Source organism: Corapipo altera, unplaced genomic scaffold, assembly GCF_003945725.1.
Source record: "Corapipo altera isolate COAL_440 unplaced genomic scaffold, ASM394572v1 133, whole genome shotgun sequence".
Classification (NCBI taxonomy): domain Eukaryota; kingdom Metazoa; phylum Chordata; class Aves; order Passeriformes; family Pipridae; genus Corapipo; species Corapipo altera.
Window position 1 is genome coordinate 841,731 of NW_020884939.1, and position 20,237 is coordinate 861,967.

At 41.1% G+C, this 20,237-nt stretch overlaps 1 protein-coding gene across 4 annotated transcripts in view; it reads right to left on the reverse strand.

Annotated features, from left to right (window-relative positions):
• Nucleotides 1-20,237, reverse strand: part of CTNNA3 (catenin alpha 3) — a 433,577-nt gene that overhangs the window by 212,755 nt on the left and 200,585 nt on the right. The window lies entirely within an intron of this gene.

The following is a 20,237-nucleotide window of genomic DNA, read 5'->3' on the forward strand; positions in this document are numbered from 1 at the left end:
TCTGCAGAGGGACCTGGATAGGCTGGAGAGTTGGGCTGATTCCAGTGGGATGAGGTTCCATAAGGCCAAGTGCCAGGTCCTGCACTTTGGCCACAACAACCCCCTGCAGCGCTACAGGCTGGGGACAGAGTGGCTGGAGAGCAGCCAGGCAGAAAGAGACCTGGGAGTGCTGATTGACAGGAGGCTGAACATGAGCCAGCAGTGTGCCCAGGTGGCCAAGAAGGCCAATGGCATCCTGGCCTGGATCAGGAACAGTGTGGACGGTGGGACCAGGGAAGTGATTCTGCCCCTGTACTCAGTGCTGGTGAGGCCTCACCTGGAGTGCTGTGTCCAGTTCTGGGCCCCTCAGTTTAGGAAAGATGTTGAGGTGCTGGAGCAGGTGCAGAGAAGGGCAACGAGGCTGGTGAAGGGACTTGAACACAAGTCCTATGAGGAGAGGCTGAGGGAGCTGGGGCTGTTCAGCCTTGAGAAGAGAAGGCTCAGGGGAGACCTCATCGCTCTCTACAACTACCTGAGAGGAGGTTGTAGGCAGGTGGGGGTTGGTCTCTTGTCCCAGGCAATCAGCAGTAGGACAAGAGGGCATGGTCTTAAGCTGTGCCAGGGGAGGTTTAGGTTAGACATTAGAAGGAAATTCTTTACAGAGAGGGTAATCAGACATTGGAATGGGCTGCCCAGGGAAGTGGTAGATTCTCCATCCCTGGAGGTTTTTAAGATGAGGCTGGACGTGGCACTTAGTGCCATGGTCTAGCAACTGTGGTGGTAGTGGATCAAGGGCTGGACTTGATGATCTCAGACGTCCTTTCCAACCCGTCTGATTCTATGATTCACTATGTGCCAAACAGTGGAAGCCCCTTCTAAATATTTGTCCCAAATTCTATGTACATCTTGTTAGTCTCCTTCAATTTTCAGCATTTTCAAACCAGATTTCAAAACAGCTAGAGGGTTTAAACTAAGAATTTCCACTGAGTGGAGGCACAACTGAATTCATCCTTAAAAGCAGTATTCCCTGCTGTACTGGAAATTTCAGGTTGGATCCAGACACCCGTGTGAACCTCTCCAAGTAACTTCAATGCACAAAATTGGATGCCATCTAGAAGATAGAACTCTACATTCCCTCTATAATCAATTAATAGGGAGAGACAGTTAGTTTCCCAAGGGCAATTCAGAAGATTATACACAAAAAGAACAGCTAGCAAGAGGTAGTTAGGAGAAAGTAACTGCATCCAATTCCCTTTCTCACTCCGGAGATTAGACATCTGTCTCAGGACATCACCCAACTCAGCCTGACATAGTTCCAGCCTATGCCTCTTACTTCCTGGTCTCACTACCAGGCTACAGAATAGGTCAGGTAGGGCAGAGTTTCATCCCCCACACCGAAGGAGGGTGACCAAGGACAGAGTGTGCTACTCACAGACTTCAGGGTAGACCACCTGGTCCCTGCTCACAGGACTGGGCATAAGTCCCAAGGGGAAGTGCCCAAAAAAAAATCATTAGGAAGCATCAGAACTCGGATGCCTCCTTCTGAAGTGAGTGCCCAGAGATTCCCACTCCTGCAGTCACACCTCAGAGTGGTGCACCTGCTTCACCCAGCACTGCTTCCAAAAGCATTCTCTATGCAGAGGGCAACTGGATGCTTGGGAGATCGGACTCACAATGGATTTATCTGGATCTCTGATTTAACTACAGACTGCAGTCTGAGCAGGAGTCCCCCTCTCTGAAACACAAGTGTACAGCTGTTCCAAAAGAGAGCTTTCAATAACTACAGCTTCTGGTGTGGCCTCCAGCCTCCCCGGACTGCTGCTGTTCTGTGAGGGCCCAGTCTAGGGAGGTGGGAAATAAATCTTGGCTTTTAGCATCAGATTTTGCATTCAATTTCTAAACAACTCGATTTTATTTTTCACTAGATCACCCAGACTGTATTTTTTTGTTTGTTTGCCTTTCAGATATTAACAGGAGAAGCATGGACTCTGTCCCTGAGATACATTCTCTGTGCAGTATACACATCACTGCAGCATTCACATCACTGCAGCACTCAGAGATCTCAGTTCTGCTTTGCACCAAGCATGAAAAACAACCCCCCTGCTTATTTCACTAATCCCAACCGAGTATTTTAATTTTTATATTCCTTGGTAGGGTTCCATTTTCTTCCCTGTTTGTACAAGTCCAGAACAAAATCAAAGCATGTTCTCCTCTAGAAAGCCAAAATAACACTGGACTTAAAAAACTGCAAAATAAAAACTCCCTTTTGTTGGTTTTGTTTGTTTGGGGTGTCATGGACATTGTTAGATGATCGAAATACAAGAGGAAGAGGGATTGATCCAATACTATTCAAGCTAACCAAATAAACTCCATGATAACAAGCCTTATCTAATACATTTGTCATCACAGTTCATAAATTGTGTTTCTAAATCACCTGCACTGCTTTGAAAATTTCATATTGAAATATTGAAGATTACTACAAAACTCTCCTCTATTATGAAGGACTAAATGATAACAAAGCATACTAAAATATATGTAAAAATAAAATAGTCCATAGTAAAGTAAGCCAGAGAAAAAGCATATTTTCAACAGCTGTGCCAGTTACTAAAGAAATTATACACATTTTCATTCTTCCGAATCTTGTTCATCAAAATAAACTTAGTAGGTTGTCCTCTTCATTACACCGTTCATAAAACACACATGCCACTACAGAAGTTTTCACTGTACATAACACCATCATTTTCAACCTTTGCCCCATGAATTCATATGAGTGTCAGCAGACAGCACATATTTCTAGATACCATTTAAAATTATGTCTTAGTTCAATAACAAACATACTCTCACATATCAGAATTCCTCACTGTTTTGAACAGCAATGAAGACAGAACAGACCAATGATTTTGCCATCAGACCAACCATATCATGCTATGCATGCTGAAAAAGTATATTTTCCTTGGCCTTTCAAGTGCAAATCCAAAATGTGCGTGAAACACACATATCAAAAATGTGATTTTTTTTTCTACTAAAGCAGAAAAAAAACATAAAGTAGTTAATTATTCCATTTCCCTTACAGCCTATTAAAGATACTGGCATATACCCAGTATGAACTGAACACAATAGCTCTGCCTACACTGATATTCACCAGCTGCAGGAGGAGTTGGGATTTTAGAACAGTAGAAGAAGCATGAAGCTCGGCATACCTCCTTCCCCTAATCAGCTTTTTAAATACCCTAAAACCACAGCATACCTTCAGGGAAAGAGTATTTGTCCAGCCCCACAGGCACACTGTGAATTAAAAAAAAAAATGTGCTTCCGAAGCAGCCACAAGCGAGCCTGGGGTGATTGCTACCCATTATACTCAGGTCAACCAACCTGAAAAATTTTGCTAGCACTGCAGGTATTTAAAGCTATATTTTTTACCGTCAGTAAGTTAATTTGATTTATATTTATACCATCTTCCTTGAAAGAAAAATAAACCTCTCAGCACAGAGCCTTTTCTAAAGCACCCTTGCTTCAGCATTAAACCATTTGGCTGTTATTAACTGAGTCACACTAAGGCAAATGAGGAATTTACCAATAAAATCTATGAATATCTTGTTCCTCATCTCTGATTTTTGGAATCTAAACAAAGTAATAAAATCACTGGTTTCTTTTTTTGTTATCAGCCTGTCATATTTTGCAATAACGTTTAGCTGCTTGCCATTTCAGGGGATGTATGTATTCCAACATTATATGGTTTAAAATTTGATGTCAATTAAAAGCGCTAATACTGTATAATAAATTAAGACTGTTCTGTGTACGCATTAGTTTTTATTAATTCTGTGGTTATTAGCTGTTAGTTAAATCCAATTTGCGAACTGATTTTAAAATAAATACCTTTCTATAGTCTTGAGCAATGAATTGTCTTTTTCTACAATAGCAAAACCCTGTGACCAACAGAACTTTTCTAATTATTTCAATTCAAGTACCTTCCACTGTGGGAGGCAATTTGGCTGCAGTCTGAGAGTTACATCACCACAAGTGTCCAAAGATATCACTTTAATACACACTCAGAAATGAACAAATGCTGTTTCTACAAGGTGTCATTCCCACTGAGACCAGGCTGGCAGGCAAGTCTCTGTGTCCCTATAATTCCATTCTTCCCCAGGGAACAATTTTTGCCATAGAAGTTTTATTTCCATTGAACAATTTTAACTTCTCTTAAAGAGAGAAACCTTTTCTCGCTGCAGGATAAACAGAATTTTAAAGATTCAGGATTGAAGTTTAACTGTTTCCATGCAGTGTCCAAAACCTTCAGCCTGACTACGTTACACTCCAGACAGGCAATTTATCTTACTGGAGTCTATTCACCACATCTTTCTGTCTCCCAGGTTGTCTTTTTACATAAGCCTAGGAAGCAGGGAAGAAGAAAAATGTGCTGTTGTGTAGGATACCCCTAGAGATGTACATTCCATACCCAATACAAGAAATAGGCCAACATCCTTACGTAGCACCATTTAGCAAAACAGTGAAGGTCGAGAGAAATGCTGAATTACTTCCATAAATACACTTACAACTCTGAAAAGAGAAGCATTAATAACAACACTACTAAATATTTAGCAAATCCCAAGAAATCTCTCAAAAACCCTGTCATCACAGAATGTGGACAGCAGTCTGAGTGAAAGATGTAAACACACCGAGACTGAGATCCAAACTACAGTTAGGTTTTCCTCTCCCTCTGTCTAATTCTGTGTCTGTTGTCTAATGTGCTTCTCCCGTGCTAAGGCCCACCCCTCAGGTAAAGCTGGCAAGTTACCCTGATTCACCAGTGTATAAAATGCTATGAAATGGAAGCATTATGATTCTGACAGCACTGAAGTTGCTGTATATGCTTTCTATCTGTCGAAATAGTTTCAAATCATCGATGAAATAACGGCAGCAACGACTCCAAACTTTCCAGTGGAGTCAATATGGGTCAATGATGTCAAACCATCGAGCTGCACAGAAAGCTGGTCCATGAGCAGCTCTGAAAAGAACTATCATATCTGTTATTCTTTCTGTGTTATCTTTTTCTCAGTCAGATCATAAACTGCCAGGGCTGGGATTAACCCTTTCTGTAACTCGTCCACTGAGTCTCCTCCAGCTAATAATTTATACATTAAAGGCCTAAAGAGAATTTGTGTTATCATTTAAAATTCTGCTCCCACGTGTTGAAGATTGATAAAACTAGAACCATTCCATCCCTTAACACTCCTCATTCAGTGGTCCTAAATGCAGAGAGCCAGCTACTGTTGCCTAAAACAGCATTTCATTCTCTGTTTCATGATCCTGTTCCACAATGAGCACCCAAGTCTAATACTTAATACCTAGCTGAACAGAGTATTAAGCCAGAGACTCCAAGATCAAGCATTATACTTGACCTTTTGAATTTTTTTCCAATCAATATCTCAGAAATTGATTTTCTCTTATTCAGTATACCCAAATGGTTTCATTAAACTGAAAGATTACATGACCTCCCAACAGGGAAAGGTCACCAGAACCCATTCCATAGTCTGTATTATATAAAAGCCCTAATCAGCAACCAGTATCTGAGAATCCCAAACACATCCCCCTCAATTATTATACAACAACCATCCTAGCAGTGGCGTTCAGAAGAAATTATGAATATCAATTTCAGAATATCAATTTCAGAAGAAATTATGAGTATCAAACTGTCAAATTTTCAGACTTGGTTAAATGTCTGGCAGCAGAACATACATCTGGATTTGGGCTGCATCAAAGTGTAACTTCAGCCACTGCCAGTTCATTGTAGCAACCATGTCAGAATGTTTCCTGACTCAAATGCTTTCAGGAACTTTGATACACCTACAGGTTACTCCCTATGAAATGACAACTGCCTCTAGCTGCACTTTTAACCTAGAATAAATGAGGGAACCGCCTTACTGTGACTATCTGTCCCAATCAGCTTGTAAATGCTTTACTCCTGAGAGGTGGTGAGGTCTAAAGGATAAACCCCCAGGTCCCATGGCCCTGGGCAGCTTTTCCAGCCGCTCTCCCCCAAGCCTGTTGTGGTGCGTGGGGTTGTTGTGACCCAAGGGCAGGACCTGGCACTAATACTTCTGTACTATCTGGGTCTTGGCACTGGTCTAATAAATGGAGAGTCTTGCTACTAAAATATCAGAGATCCCGTGGGCATACATAAAATAAAATAAAAAGATAATTAGGGAGTGCCTTGAGCCTTTAAGAAGTGTGCAAACAGCTTTCTGTTAGTGATGACAGTGAAAACAGGGTCTTAGTTTAAGATGACCAGATACCATTTTCTGTAATATATCCCCTGTCCCAAACCCACTTCTTCTGTACAAACTCTTGTTTTCCTATTCTAATATCCAAGAAATCTCCAAGCCAATTCAACACCACAACCTTCTCCACAGCTTTCAACCCCTCCAGTCTGGTGCCTATTGCAGAGTTACTAAAATTCTAATCCTTGCAGCAACTTTCCCCTCTTACCCTAAATCCTGTCCGAAGGAGCTCCCTTCTAACCTTCTGCCCTAAACTTCCCCAGTTTCTCATTTACAAGAACTAGGCTTGTCATTAAAGCTCATTACAATTAAAGCAATCGTGACCTTTGTGCTAAAGAAGTAGGTCATATATTTACATTTCTGTTTTTATAAGCAGAGGTTCTGCTTTTGCTTGCTTCCAAAAATACCCTCTAGATCTAGTAGGCTCCTTTCTCCTATCCTTTTGCCTTCAGAGTATCTGGATTTATGTTCTTCTACCCTAATTCCACAATGACTGTAATGCAGCATTCCATTTATGCTCTGATCCCTTTCAGTACAGTTGTTGGAGGCCACCATATGCCTGTTCTTTACCACAACTAAGAAAATTAAGGTTTGTAGGGTGGGGTTGGTTTGGGTGCAGGCATGGGGAAGGAAGAGAATGAAAAAGCAACTTCAAAAACTCTACCCAAGACAACAAAACCAGTAAAAACAAAGTAGAGGAAAGGAACATTAGAAACATTCCATGGTAAACTCGCAACATTTTTTAAACTTTCTTTCAGTAAAATTAATTGTAGAAAATCCGAGTTAGGGATAGCCTGGTAAAAAAACCCAAAAACGTGGACTTTTTCAAGCAGCCCTCAGAATACCAAGTGTAGAAAAATAATGAACAGAAATTTAGAAAGTGCAGTTTAACAAATGCTCAATCTCAGTGAATCACCAAGCAAAAGGAGGGAAAAAAAAACAACAAAAAAAATTTATTGCATGGCAACACTGAAGTGGTGGGAGTTTTATCTGGCAGAGAAGAAATAAGACAAGGAATATTAATGATTCTGTGCCTTAAATCAAAGCTGTTTGGTTTTGATTTTTTTAAATTCATTCAAAACACATTTGTCTGACCATCAAGCTACGTAAGATGCCAGATATGAAAATAGGCACATAATTATAATCCTAGATTGGTTTCAGTTGGAAGAGACCTTAAAGATCATTTCATTCCAAACCCCCTGCCATGGGCAGAGACATCTTCCACTAGACCAAGTTGCTCCAAGGCCCATCCAACCTGGCCTTGGACACTTCCAGGGATGGGGCAGCCACAGCTTCTCTGGGCAAGCTGTGCCAGGGCCTCACCATCTGATCTTTACTCTGTCAGTACTGTTCAGATCAACCCCAGAATGGAAAGCTCCCATATTTCCCTAACCCCATCAACTTCCATATAGCTTCAGTAAATAATGAAATATTCATAAATGATGAAATGCCTCCTTAGTAAGAGCAGTGATCCTCCTTGCCCCAACTCTACTACAACTCTGCTCCTGAGGACCTCACTTAACACAAAAATCTGTTACTGTCATCCTCAGCACAGCCCTACATTCTGCACATCCACTGCAGGCCCAGGGACAACAGCCTGAGTAAATCCCAACCTCAATCAAAACTCTAAAAAATAGTTTATTGAAAATAACCTTATGCTTTCACAGAATCAGTCAAATAACAGCTACAGAAGCTTTTCTCTGGATAAAAGACAAGTGTACATCAGTGTCACACAAAAAAAAAAAACCAAGACATGCAAAACTGGACAGAAATTAGATCATATTGTTCCAGTGGTAATGGTTGCTTTATGGAGGCTCATCCAGGAGGGAAAAGCAGGGAGAAACAGCACAGAAACTGAGCCTTCTTGTCCTCCAGCAGGTCAACAATCCCACCCCGCTGGGTGTTGGCTGCAGAGCGACTGAGGGTGCCCTTGATCCCCTCACCCAGGTCATCAATAAAGATATTAAACAGGACTGGCCCAAACCTTGAGCCCTGAGGAACACCCTTGGTGTCCAGCTGCCGCAGGGATGTAGCTCCATGCCCCACCACTCTCTGGCCCGGCCACCCAGGCAGTTTCTACCCAACAAAGAGTGCACTTGTCCAAGCCATGAGCAGCCAATTTCTCCGGGAAAACTGTGTGGGAAACAGTGTCAAAGCCTTTACTGAAGGCCAGGTAGGTAATATACACAACCTTTCCCTCATTCACTCAGTGGGTCACCCTGTCTTAGAAGGACATCAGGTTGCCCAAGCAGGACCTGCCCTTCATGAGCCCAGGCTGGGTCTGATCCCCTGGTTGTCCTGTATGTGCCATGTGATGGCACACAAGATGATCTGTCCTGTGGCCTTCCCTGGCACTGGGATCAGGTGAACAGGCCTTTAGTTCCCTGGATCCTCCTTCTGGCCCTTCTTGCAGTTGGGCACCACAACAGCCAACCCCCAGTGCCCTGGGAGCTCCCCGGTTAGCCAGGACTGCTGGTAAATGATGGGAAGTGGCCCAGCGGGCATCTTTGCCAGCTCCCTCAGTACCCTGGGGTGGATCCCATGAACCTGTGTCAGAAGTGTCCATTATTGTTTCAGCTATTGCTAACTGGGAATGACAAGTGCCTTGATAAAAGGATCATTGCACTTCCCTTTTATTTTTTTTCCAGAGTAATAACATGTTGCAGCAGTCTTCAAAAAAAAATCAAAACACATCCCTTGTCTGTTATAGCAAAATTCCTTTATGTAAATATCAGATATTTATCAGGACCTCTTCTTTGTGCATTAGAAAGTGATATAACTTAGATTTATATATTGATTAATGGGAGTAGCAGAGAGAAAGAAAACAGCTCAAGTCACAGAATGCCACTGTCACTAGGCTGATACCTTACAAACTGGTACCAGTACACTGGCACACACACAGACTCACAGCAACTACCCAGACTTGGGTGTAATGTGGATGAATATGCAGGACTTAAACTGACCTTTAATTGTGGGTACAAGAAGACGCTGAGAACAGTGAAACACAACATCCTATATTTTCATATTACTTGGCAGAAATGAGCCTTGCAAACGAGACTTTTCATCAGTACCCAGGGAACTGTTCACTAGCACCTGGGGGACTTCTCACAAGGCGGTGATAATCTCATTATCTCGGCCTCTTTCCCAATGGAATACTAATCCTGAATAACTGGACACAAAAGCTCACCTTTAGAATGTCAAATAAGTTATCTGCCTCAGTTCAAAGTTAATTAAGATGCAAATTGAAGACACAACATTAGAGCATAGCTCCCTAACCCTACATGAAGACATTCAACTGTAGTAGGGACAGCTACTTGCAATAGAAGAACATTTTTCATGCCAGAATGTTTAGACTAAATGGTCTATACCTCTTGTGGTACCAGAGCCAAGCAAATTTTAATTGTATGGTGTTTACATGGCTTCTGACTCCAGAAGGCAGACTCCATCTAACAGACAGATTTCTACTGCTTTTTCATCACATTAAATAATTCCCTTTCTGGGGGAAGTAAAGAGAATGGGAGTCCAGTACAGCTGCCTGATGAATGTCAAAACCTATTCCATTAAGTAAAGGTAATGGCAAAACTCAGGAGAAGCAGTAGTGTTTTATACTGAATTCCCATTTATTCATTTTGTTTCAAGCAAAAACTCCTATCTCCTACAGATAGAGTCCAAGGGAACAGAATATTTACATTTCAGGTTTTATCAATCTTCTAAAGACACTACCTACAGCACAGACAAGCATGTCTAACACATGCAAGTCCTGTAGGAGTTATTATGCTCAAATTAAAAATGCATAAATGGAATCAGTAAAAAATATGATAGATGAATCACCCTGAACATCGGAAATAAAACTACCCAAACAGTGACTCTATATAGAAGATTTGCCACTGATTTACAAATTAGAGACAAATAGAGAGAGTAACTAATTCCATAGGAAACAGAAATCAGCAAAACATACTCCCAGTAACTGTAATGCTAAACCATGAAACTAAGTTCCTAATAATGACCTCTGACAGACATATCAAAACAGGTGCTGAAGGACACTGTTGCTCTCACATACACACTCATATCCAACTCACTGCTACGTCTATTCATTAGCACCCCTGGAAAACATTTAAAAAGTGTATCACTCCATTTAAAAAGTGTATCACTCCATTTAAAAAGTGTATCACTCCATATAATGAGGCGTAAAACTCTCCAGAATCTTAAAATCCTTTTTTGTTTGAGAACATGAGACACCCTCTAATGAATTCATAAATGCTTTCACATGTGGTTTCTGCCTTTCCTGAACGAGAACAACGGAAAAGAATGGGAACTGAAACAAAGTAGATTCCTTTGCTGCTGCTGACTGCTTTTGCATCCAACTGTGGCAAGTAAAATAAGGCAGCCCTGCCACACGCGACGCTTCCAGCCAACCTCTGACAAGGCAGCAGCTCTGGTGCCAAGCAAATTGTGCAGAAAGCAAAAGACAAACACTAGCAAAGGGTGGCAGAGGCTGCAAACTTGTAAAGCACTAAAAGCACTTACTCTTTTTGCAATACATTCTAGGCACAGTGGGACATAAAGCATTTCATACATTTTTGCTGCAAGTGGCCTAAAGTAAAAAATACCAGGTAAGTGGCAACCTAAGCAAAGAATACAAATGTACTAGAGAAACACTTCAAATAAAGACATAAAATAGTCATCAAGCTTCCAGTAGCTGAGAAAAAAAGAACAGCAACAGAAGAAAGGTCACTGGCATACCTATTAAATTTATGCTGAACATTTAAGAGGCTAATTTTGCCAGATTTAAAAAGATCAGCAACTCCCCCACCCTTAATTTTTGGATGCAATTTATTGTGTTAGTTCATGACATGATATGGGATGAAATATTCAAAAAGAGAGGGAGAAATATACCAATGGAGAATTCTCTCCCCTCATGAAATTCTGCAGGTGAACCACACTCATTATGTGATAATTAATACTGTCATCAGTTAAGTCTTTGAACTGAAAAAAAAAAAATACAAAACCTGTGCTACAAAGAGTAGGAATTATCTCTTTCTCAGTGCCCTGATGTGATTTACAGCAATCTTTTTTAAGAAGCAGATGCAAGTTGGAAGTTTATCAGTACTATGGCAATTCCCACCCCGTCAGTAATGGGAAATGACAGAAGGAGGCTGCTGCAGTTCTCACTAAAGGTACAGTATTCATCACAGGCAGATCTGGACTTTGTGCAGACATGAATAACCCAAGTAGTAACTGTCACTGGAAACCTCTTCTAAATCTGGCTTTGAATAAAACTTGGTTTTATCAAAATTAAGGAGCTCTGCAACACCAAGTCTGCAGTTCAACTGTTACAGAGCCTGGCATATTCACTCACTGTTCCTCTCATGTTTCCGTGTTTACGAAAGGTTGGAATATAAAATCCCAGTCTTTACATGAACGTATGAATTATCAACTTCTGTAAAATGTTAATCTTTTGATCAGCAAATATCTGATGCAGAATTGCAAATACCGTGCTATTTATTTAAGGAGCAAATATATCCAAGGACATTTCTAGTTCTCTTTTTGGAGATGCTGTCACGCAGTGGTGTTCTGATCCAGCTCCAAGACTGTTATCCGTTTACAAATATTTCTATTCTAACAGCATATTTCTACTTGACTTTAAATCGCACAAAGAACATTGAAATTGCTATGTCAGATAAGAGCACTGGATCTCTTCCAGCTTTCTGTCTTGGAGTGGCAAGTACTGGGTATTTTAAAGGAAACTGCAAAGATCTTCTTAAGACACAGCTCTTCTAAGACACAGCCATACAGCGCCTTGTCTGTTGGGTTTTTTTTTTTCCCTAACACTCATTAGTTACTTTCTGGCTTTTACATTGAAACATGAGACTTTTATGACTTTTAGCTTTTAGTAACTACCCTATGTGAATTCTTTCTGCACCAGGCACATCACCTGAGAAGGAATCCCACAGAAATTGCATTGGGGGGTTCAATTGCCACAGTATAAACTAAACTATACAGCTAAAATGAGACATATTGATGATGTAAAAAAACCAAACCAAAACAAGAAACCAAAGGTATATTTGGTTTTCCCTCAAAAGCCCTTCTTTCCTACTTTTCCTATGAATTTCAAATTAAATAACATTTTAACTCAAAATAAATAACACTTTAGCATCACTCTATTTGTGATTGTTCTGTGTATTAGATTTGTACATAGTTACCTTAAGATTCGGGTTCTTTTTAGTCTTACACTGATAGAATAAAGCACATCCCTTTCCTAGGAGTTTACAGTCTTACAAAGGAACGTGGGAAACTGCTCAACCCACAGAAGCAGTAATCCTCACAGGAAGCATTTTTGTTGTGTTGATTATATTGGTACATGTCTATTCATGCTCTGGATTTCAATCCATTCAGTCTGTACAAATGACAAATAAATAATGGCACAAACACATGCTGGAAGATCAAACCAGCAAGGCACACCATTTCCCTGTAACACAGACAGAACGTTCTCCTGTCATATACGACAAAAGAAGTTCCCCATAAGAACGAGTGGACAGAGATGCACCTCCTTGTCTGGAGGTAAAAGGGTGGGTTTTGAAATGGAGTTCATGTTTGTAAGTCTTACTACTTTCTCCCAAATCCTGTTACCATTTAGAGACACAGAAACGAAGCTGGTGGCTCACTCAGGCTCAGCTCTCCTGTGTCTCCCCTACATGGGCTGATCACCGTCTCTACTTGGTTATCAACTGCAGCATTTCTTACTTTCTAACCATTTCTGTATGCAACGAAGCTGCCACAGAAAAGGTGCTTCTAAGCCTCTTACCTACTTAGGAGATAGACTTACAAACTATAAATACAACATGCCTGCTACTGTTACAAGAAGGAGAAGAGAGGCTAAAAACTCTCATTCCTCTCATGATGTCATCTTCCTCTCCTCCTCCCTGTGCTTGCAGCACTCTGCAGCATTTCAGTCCACCAGAAAATAACCTTTTTCAGATATTTGTTGTTTTACACTGTGACAATGCAGGCAAACACCATGTATAATATTTGAGTTGGTTTGTCGTTTGTTTGCTGTACTGTCCACTGGGTGAAAGACAAAGTTTTAATAAATAGTAGAGTATACTGTCACAGAATCCAGAACAGACCTGCAGGAACCAAGATTATTTTTTTTAATTAATTATATGGGAGTCTGCTGTACACTCAAACGTGTTGTGGTTTGGTTGTATGTTTATTTTTTTATTTAATCACATTTAATTTCAGACAATTTTATTGGGTAGACATGAAAAGATAAGCTAATAAGTCATTTAAATCACATGTGTTTCCTTCAGAGCTCTGTTTGCCAGACACTCCAGTGGGAAAAGACAAAGAAGGTTGTCAAATACAGAACAGAATAGTCAAAAAATACCTGCAACAATATACATTTTGTATTTTATTTTCTTTTAAACCATAAAGCTCTAATCCATCATTACTGGGCATGGGCGAGTGACCTCTGCCTAAGCAGAAGCAGATTCCAGGCTGGGTAACTAACCAAGACTGTCAGTGTAATTAAGATTGTGAGCCTTCCCGGGAACACCACCTACCAAAACTCGAATATCTAAAAACTGCTGCAGCTTGCTTAATTGAAAGAGACTTGATTGAATTATTAAAAGCTACCAAAATCTGAAACTTTTAATAAAAAAGAGAACAAACATTTTTTCACAGGAAAATGGCAGCAAACAACATTAGGCTGAAGCCAGGGAAGGAAGTGACTAAGCATGTAACTGCAACCATTTGGAATAAATCATTCCTATGCTACTCACAGTGGGAACGAGCACAATTATATGCTTCTGAACTTTGTTCATGTTTATCTCTTTCAGTTGCAAAATCTGCTCAACTGTCATGTCTCGTTTTCTCTTCAGAATGTTACTGATGCTGTAAAATAACACATCACACTGACTGTGTTTGGATTGGAAGTCACAGCCCCAGAATAACACGCTGAAGTCCAAGCAGGAGTCCTAAGAGAGGTAAGCTGGAATGCTTTTTTATCTCAGTGGAGTTTTTCATAATAAGCAAGTGAAAGGAGAGATTGGTAATATTTTAGGGTATTTCAACTTGATTTCAATGAAATCAAGCTACTCTGCCCTCTTGCCCTCTGTATGCCTGTTTGTGCTGAAGAGCAGTAAGACCAGAAAGTATAAGAATAAAAGTAAGGGAGTTCAGGGAGCTAGAAAATGTTAGTCACAATTTTATACAGAAAATTAATGGTGATATTCAGCAGATATTTAAATAGTTTTCAAAATGGTACTCTTGTAACATCAAGAAGGTCCTACAAGAGAACAGATGTTGACAAACTTATTAACCGAAGATATAATTCTGCATTTCAAAAAGAAGTCTCTGTTTCTGTATTTGATGACTATGCTGTCCTCACATGGAATTTTGCTATTAGGCCATTCTAGTTCAAAAAAAAAAAAAGGCATCAAAATAAATTATACCCATAGCAAGAAAAAAAATAGAATAGATATGGAATAATTTGTGTTGGAAGGCCAAGAAGAAAAGATAGCTTAACTGATGGGAAAGATATATGCTTGAAAATAACTAGTGCCAGACAAAAAGTCAAGGAAGTCATCTATTATGTTGATACAATAATTAAATATCACTACCCCTCTCTCATAAGTGGAGACACTGAGATGAAAGAAAGTTAGGGTAAAAACTGAAGTCTGGAAAGCAAGTTATAATGGGTTTTTATATGATGTGGACTTCATGGGTTTCCCATTATAAAAGTTCTTGTGAGCTGCCTTCCTCCAGCAGTCAAGGAGCCACTGCAGCCAACAGACATTCCAATGCTGACCTGACAGAACATTTAGTTGTACAGCCTCAGCATATAATGAGATATCAAGGCAGCTTCATCTGGAGACCCACACACCAGGGCACGTGGCTGAAATTCCTAAGAACATGTGTGAACATGGATTATATATGTGTGCTCTATGCCAAGCAAATGAAAAATAGTAATTCCTTAGAGGTGTATACACAGGGTAGGAATTGAAAAGCAGAAGCTACAGGAAAAAGCATGAGGGCAGAGGGAAGAGCTGAGGAGGAAAGGCTGGCCCAGAGAGTTTTAACTATGCAGCAACATGTGACACTGAAAAGGTCTAAGGTTTGGAGGAAAATAAAGCTCTATCAAAACACCCATATTGCTGACACTACCACCATCTCATTAGTCTTTAATCTAACATTACTGTTCCTGTTCCTATCAAGATGAGCAGGCATGTTCAGAGCTCCCTCCTTTCCCTCTGGCCAGAACTGGACACTATCAGGATTATTTCTTTTCCCCAGGCTGCAGAGTCCAGGACCAGGCTGCAACTCTGCTTGGACTCAGTTCTGCAATGCCTCTAGAGTGATGTTCCAGCAACAGTAGAGTTCTTCATGAACAAAACTTTCCAATGAGATGCCCATGTTAATCTGGCTCCCCAGGAAATAAATTCATTACCTTTGCCACCTATCACAGTCTGCCACTGATGCACATGCAGAATTGTTACAGCAAGGCAGAAGTCCCCTAAGAGAACATATCATTCTTCATAGACAGGCACACTTCATGGTGACACCTAAGGGTTTCTGAATACTCAGGCTACATAAACTCCCTAAGTGCTGACAATCAGACAATAGGCAGTCTTCCAGCAATGGCATCCTGGCCCATAAAAGACTGGGAAGCATTTGAGAAATAAATACAATAAAGCTTGGGTTTATTCTAACCTAATCTCTCTAGCATCTTCACCAAGACTACAGGCAGAATCACAAGCAGAGGCCACTACCACTGCCTTGCATTTCACACCTACACATCTCCAGGGCACTTATGGGGGGTACAGTTCATGCTCTGCAGGTTGAATGTAGCACTACATGTAAGATGTAATTCATTTCTTTTACTTCAGTGATGACCACTTACCTTCTGCTGCTTCCACTCCTATTCACCTTCCAGCAAGATGCCGGAGGATAAACCTGAATGGATCAACACTAAATCCACTGAAACAGAAGCACTGGTATCAGCTTCAGAGAGCAAGTAAAATGATAGCTTTGCATCTCACGTCATGTCTCTGGAGAATGAGACTGAAGCACGTCTTGCCCTCACACAGCTTCAAAATCATAGGGCGAAAAGTCAATCGGGGAACAGCAGAGTGTCCAATGCCTCATTAAGGATATGGGACTTATGACAGGGTCTAGGAAGATCTATCCACTGGCTGTCATGAAGAACGGTTTGTGTGCAGGGTTACCTGTAGAGGCCCCTGTGACCTATGCACAATGCTCAGATTTAAACCAAACTGTCCAGCTGGAAAGGCTTTGTTATCCAGCAGTGTGTGAGGGAAGCCACAGCTCATGTGGCCCTGTGACCGCGGCACCAAGCAGATCCCGCGGGTACACCCTCTGACAGACATGTCCCTGGTGCCCTCTGCCAGCAACTCAACATTACAGAGGGCACTGACTCCTAGAAAGGGGGCACGGCTCCTGTTCTCCTTCAGCTTATCAGAGAATGTGCAGCACCAGGATCCTTTCACCCTCATGAAGGCCAGGAGAGGCCTCGCAAAGCTAATTGTTTCCAGCAGAAGAGTAAGGGGATATTTTCACTTATCCACCTCCCCCCTACCTCTTACCACCATAGTCCACTAGGACTGTACTGACCAGCTGCTGGGATAAGATCCTCTCTACTCCTAATGCTCTTTCCCTATTTCTTCAGAGTATTTTCTGTTGCCTCAATTTCCCTTGCCCACATGTTCCTCAAACCCAGCTTTCCCACACTTCCCTTTCCTTATGTCTGCCTTTGGCAAACCCTGCATCCTAAGTTTCTCTCTGTCTTCCCACGCTCTGATATTTACACTGGCAGTTATACACCCCAACTCTAATCTGATCCTCATGGAACAGCAGGTTCATTTAATCACCGGCTCAAAATTGCAAACACATTTTATTAGACTTATCTCTCTTAACAGTACAGCGATAGCACCCAGCAGCACCATTTAGAACGAGCTGCTTCTGCTAACCCAGCTGACTCCTGGTTTCTTTACAGTCAAATAAAGTTAAGGGAGAGACACACGTTGTCCCTCCATAAACCCAAAAAGTGAGGCACTTGCTAACTACAGTTCCCCAGAGGGACGTGTGATTCACACAAAGAGGTACTCCCAGACCCCTCTGTCTGTGAGCAGAAAAATGCTGTGTTCTGTCCTGGTCTAAATCCCCAAGTCTGTGCATTACAAACACAATGCAATGTGTTTAGAAAGGCTCATACAGCTTCCCTGAATGGGTTTCTTATAGGAGCAACAAACATTTCTCAGATTATTTTCTTTTTTTAAAAATTTTGGTGGGTTTTTTTGTAACAACATCATTAAACAAGAACTGGATTTTAAAGAGTAAGCATGGAATGTCCTGAGGAAGGCTAATGTGAACCATGTGACAGAGCAGGGGAAGGCTTCTGATTGATTTGGAAACCACCAGCACCCGGTTCCTTACACTTGGGAATTTTACATCCCTTCTCTGCCCCACTCACCCCATTCTATGGAAGCTGATAGTTCTGTCATCCGTCTTTTCAAATATACTTAGCTAACAGATGTACCTGGCCATTACAGGTGCCTTCTCATAACACCAAAAAATGCAAGATTTGCTGTTTCCCCTTTTCTCTGCAAAATGTTTCCGTTCCAAACTAGCTCTGTAGAGGAACAGGTTTTCACACTCAATGTCACTTTTTGATTCACCATTTACTGTTTTGGCTGCAATTCACATTAAGCTTTCCATAGGGAAGTTGCAGCTAGGTACAGACAACTCAGTCAGAATGAATGGAAAAAGAAAATACACTAGAATTTAACTAGATAAGGAAAAACAAAATCAAACATGAAATTAAACTGAAGCAAATTACTGAAAAATCAAATAGCAGGGAAATCCATCCAGAACGATTTCCACACAGAAAACCTATTGAAAGTTTAGCACCAAGAGAAAAATCTGGACCCTGGGATAGTGCATCATTTCCAAACAAGTTTGCATTTTTCCATCATGATGATGAAGAAAATTGTGTTCATCACAGACTCTGCCCAACACACCTCTTTTCATCTGGATGAATGTTAAAGCATATCTAACAATACATTTGCCAATGTATTTTCTGATGTGTCTAAGGCTGGAATTCCAAAACACAGACTGTGTTCAAGAGTACAAAAATAAAGGAAATAATTTTCTTAAGAGTTTCTGCTCTGCAGAATTGGCTAAAACACTGTTTTCATAGGCAGAAGAGAAAGGATAACATTGTTTTTCAGTGCTAGTTTTCAATCAGCACCAAGTTAGGGAGACTTCTGTCACTTGTACCTTTTCCCTCCTGTCCCTTACTGGAGTTAAACTCATACCAAGGCGTTGACACACTCCTGGATTTTGGGCACCCAGAAAATATGGTATTAGTTCTAATGGAAATAGCTTATCCATAAGAGAAGTTAACTAGCTGGGTTTCAAGTTCTTTTCTCCTGGTTTCAGGAGTTAAAGGGTAATGCAACAGGGCTGCACTGATATACAAGGTGTAGTTGATAAAAGGGAAAGGTATCTTCTTATCTAAAATGCAGCTTTAACTTAATTCTCTATTTTTCGTTGTTTATAATATGGCCAGCCTGGTCTGAAATTTTATATAAAATGTTTCAGACTGGGAGCAGCTCTGTTTCCACAACTGGAAGAGAACCCATTCTGCTGTATGAAGATACAGAAATGTAATTTAAGAAAACTGTTTATCAGACACTGGCACTTTTCCTGCTTATGTAATTCAAAAAGGATCTCAGTAAAGAAAATTGAATTTGGCAATCCATTAACATAGATTTGATGGTCTCTCTCTGTTCATCTCTTGATGTCTCACCCCTTTCAGAAAAATGAAAATAACTCTTGGTAAAAGAGTGGCTGTTCCCTCTTATTAGTGCAGCATATTGGCAATTATTAAAACCCTGGGAAAGCTGCTGAGGCTCTGCTGACTCATGGTGGCCAAGAAGCTACTTGTTAACTCCACAACCAATATGGAGGAGGGAGAAAAGCAAAAAAAGGAACAGGTGAAGTTTGGGAAGAAGGTTGAGTGCAAGCTGGTATGCTAAGTAGCACCAATTCTTCAGGAGAAAGGATTTGGATGCTATCTGAAGCTCTAAATGCTGTGTTTGTACCAGGTGAAGATTCAGACCTAACTTCATGCCATCTAAGTTTATGAACCTAAAAGAACCATTTCAATAAAGTTTACCTCTCACAGGCATCTACTATCAACAGAGGAAGAGCAGCAGTTCCAAGAGGCAAATTGACTTACCAAAGGTCTGAACTGTCTCCTTCCTGCTCCGTCAAGCACAGAGAGACCCCCCAGGCCGTGATGGAAAGCCTACACCAGCAGAGCAGGGCTGGCACGTGACACTGCTGTCAGCAGAACAGCTCCTCAGACTCTCACAGTTCCCAGGGCAGCCTTCAGTTTGTCGCTGGCTCCTCGACCCTACAGATCAGACTGAAGAGCCAGGAACAAGCTGCAGCAGAGAATGGGAGATGGTGACACTGACAGAGATCAATGGAGGAATTAACCCTTTCCCACTCCCCAAATCTCACCCAAAGGCAAGAATTTTCACAGAATTCGTCTTGATGCAGGATGTATTTCTGATGTGAAAGGTGCTCACAGCTGTTAGCTGGGAGTAACTGTGCTCCTAATTTAGGCACTAGAGTTTGATGCCCTAACACTAGTGAGATTACTATAAACCTGAACTCATTCACAGACCAAGTACTAGGCAAAGCTGGCATTTCAATACCTGGAAAAATTTGGGTTTCACCTAATTTTAAGTTATTCTATGCCCACAGCAGTGAATAATAAGAGAAAAGTCAAAGCACATTATTCCAAGGGGTAAGGATTCTGCCTCAGAAAGGAAAAGTGGTTCTCAACACCATCTGGGTGCATTTGAAGACTGCACTCTGTACTCCTCTTTTAAGGAGCAGCACACTACTCTTCAGGTTCCAGGCCATTCTCACACAAAGAGCCATGATTTT